A 3286-nucleotide genomic window follows, 5' to 3' on the forward strand; every position below is an offset into this window, starting at 1 on the left:
TCAGTAAGAACCTTAACGGGATATCCGTACATTATGATCTTAAAATGCACTAGTGAATTAACAATAGCTAGCCTTTCCTTGTCTATTACTGCATACTTACTTTCGGAAGTTCTCAATTTTCGAGAATAAAAAGCTATCGGGAAAAATTGTTTATCATATTGCTGAAGCAATACCCCTCCTACTCCTAAGTCTGAGGCGTTGGTTGCAATGAAGAATTCCTTACCGAAGTCAGAAAATTTCAAGATAGGAGAACAACACAGTTCATCTTTCAAGGTATTAAACGCCTGTTGATGATGCTCAGACCATATGAAATCTACGCCCTTCTTCGTAAGATCAGTTAAAGGAGCGGCTATTATTGAATAGTTACGTATAAAACGCCTGTAATATCCACTACAACCCAGAAATTGCTATATTCCCTTGACATTAGTAGGTATGGGAAAATTACGTATAGCCGACACCTTATCATGGACTACTTTAAGACCTTGGCTTGACACCATGAAACCCAAATATACTAATTCTGTTTTGAAAAATTCACACTTTCTAATCTTTACCCTTAAGTTATGTTGTCTTAATCTCTGTAGTACTAGTTCTAACTTATGTAGATGTTCTTCTAAGGTGTTGGAAAAGATTACAAGATCATCCATATAGGCATGCAATATATCCCCTAACAAGTCTCCAAACACTATGTTAATCATTCTTGTAAATGTTATAGGAGCACAACGTAAACCAAAAGGCATCCGTAAAAATTCATAATGTCCCCTGGCTGTGCTGAAGGCTATGTATGGGATACGATCTTCTTTTAATGATATCTGGTGAAAGCCTTTAAGTAAGTCCAAACTGGTAAAATATTTATTCTGACAAAATATCGTCAGTATATGGCACTGGGAATCGATCAGGGATCGTCTCCTCGTTTAGACGATGGAAGTCTACGCAGATACGCCATGTTCGATATTTTTCGGTACAACTATTAATGGAAAATTACAAGGGCTGTATGATTTCCTAATGACTCCTTCTTCTAGCATTTTACCTACTTCATCATTTATTTCATTCTGGAATTTCATAGGGAGTCTGTAAGAGGGTATATAGATAATTTTCTGATTGTCCTTTAACCTTATTTGATGTTCGATCACATCTGTTTTTCCTAAGGATCCATCCGTAGTGGAAAAAACATCATGATATTTAGTTAAAAGTCCCAAAATTTTCTGCTGAATTTCTTCGTCTTGAATGTCTTTATTGATTTTATTTTTAATAGATTGCAAAAGGGATTCATCCGCAACTGATTGAGCGTGATTGATTTCAGCAGCGGTAAGAATACGATGTTTATAAACTTCTACATCCAAGATATGTTGATTTTTGTGAATTACTAAAGTGTTATTTAAATGATTACAGACTTCAATATTACATTGCTGATGTGAGCCTACTGTATAAATAGCTTATGTTGGAAAGGATTAATATTTCAGATCCCGGTAATGTTTTCTTTATTTGCACTATTAAATTCGAAGGTACGTTTGGCTCGATAGATTGCGTGCAAGATGATATTACGGGTGAACGAGAATTCTGCTGTGTCGCGTATATTATTTCTTTATTAGTGAGACAAGTTATTGGTTCTTCAACGTACGTTACAGTTACATTTGTCGTCTCCTTTTTATCCAAAACTGATTTTAAGGTATTAGAAGACTTATATAATTTCCCTTTGATATACACGCCATGCTTGGCAGGGGCTAAGATAATGTTTTGATTTCCCATAGATGGGTATCCTATAATTACAGCTGGATACATATCAATGTTTTGTACAACAACAAATGTATCGGCAAACGTGCGTTTACCGACTTTGAATTGAACATGAGTTATGCCTATGACATTTAATTCATTATTTCCTATACCCGAGAGTCTAACTCCGAATTTTTCTATCGGAAAGTTCGAAAACAACAAATGATGAGTCCTAAAATCCATGATATTACGTGGACTACCAGAGTCAAAAAATAACGTAAAGTATTTGTGTTCTAAATTTTCAGCATATATGGGTGGTCGTAACTCATTTTGGCTTATTATTGTATGAATTCGTTGCAAATCTACGGGAGCATGCACTGTTTTACTTAATTCGGCTGTGTGTTTCATAGGAAAATCTATTGCCTCAAAATGATCTGATAAGACATTAAATTGATTATTCAATACTATTGATGTTGACATGAATGACCTTGACCCAACATCACTCTCTTCCCCACTGGAGTTAATTATGCGGTATTTGCTTTGCTCTGCACATTCTGAAAATTAGTCTGACCTTGCGAGGTCTGGTTTGACGACCCAGGCTCAGCGATATTCAAAGAAGTGTTTGTTTGTTTCGGACTCTGAACTACATTGACATTTGGTTGTTTCTTCTTATTGTTAAAATGAGAATTTTTCTTTTTATTTCCATATGGAACTGACTGTGGAATTGACTGTGTATTTCTGGGATTCTGTTGTGTCTTACGCGAGTAACATTGACTGTACGAATGAGTGGAACTATTATATACCGAATAGAATTTCGTTCTGCATTCCGCGATTAAGTGACCTTGATGTTTGCTATTATAACACGTCATTCCCGCTACTTGACTATTATTAACTACGTTCACTGTTTGTGGCTTTGTTTCATTCTTTGCAAAAACTTGAGTTAACACGGGATCGAGATCTGGACACTTAGCCATGTGTTTTTTTATCTGTTTATATACATCCAATTCCATACTTGCAGGCGTTAACTTTTTATCAAAACACCGCACTAAAGCTTCAGGCAAAATAAGTGTCATGCAAGTTAAATAAATTAATCGTAAAAAATCTTTCACGGAGATGTTATCTCTAGTAACCCAAGTGGAATTACCTAAAATATCCTGATATTCATTAAGCCTATCAGCTATGAGAGCTGCTCTCTCAATAACATTACGCCGATTCATAGTGGCTTGATTAAGTGTATTTCTTAACGTTAATACTACATCCAAGACTTCTTCAACCCCATAGACCGCGCGTAACCTAACTTTGAAATCATCCCAGGTAACTGCTTCTTGAAATGAAACACCTCTTAAATACGCACTCGCATCACCCTTAGAAAAATCTATAAAACTTTTAGCTTCTTGTAATTGTACAAAAGGGTCTACGATTTGTTTGGCATTTAAATGGGCATCGACGGATGAAATCCATGACTCCATATTTTGAGGCAAGAACCCATTAACCCGACCCTGAAAAGGAAGGATTGCAGACCTGGCATTTACAAGCGTCACAATCGGGAGAGGATTACTCTGTCCTACGCCACTAG

This window comes from Palaemon carinicauda, chromosome 29 (genome assembly GCF_036898095.1).
Source record: "Palaemon carinicauda isolate YSFRI2023 chromosome 29, ASM3689809v2, whole genome shotgun sequence".
Classification (NCBI taxonomy): domain Eukaryota; kingdom Metazoa; phylum Arthropoda; class Malacostraca; order Decapoda; family Palaemonidae; genus Palaemon; species Palaemon carinicauda.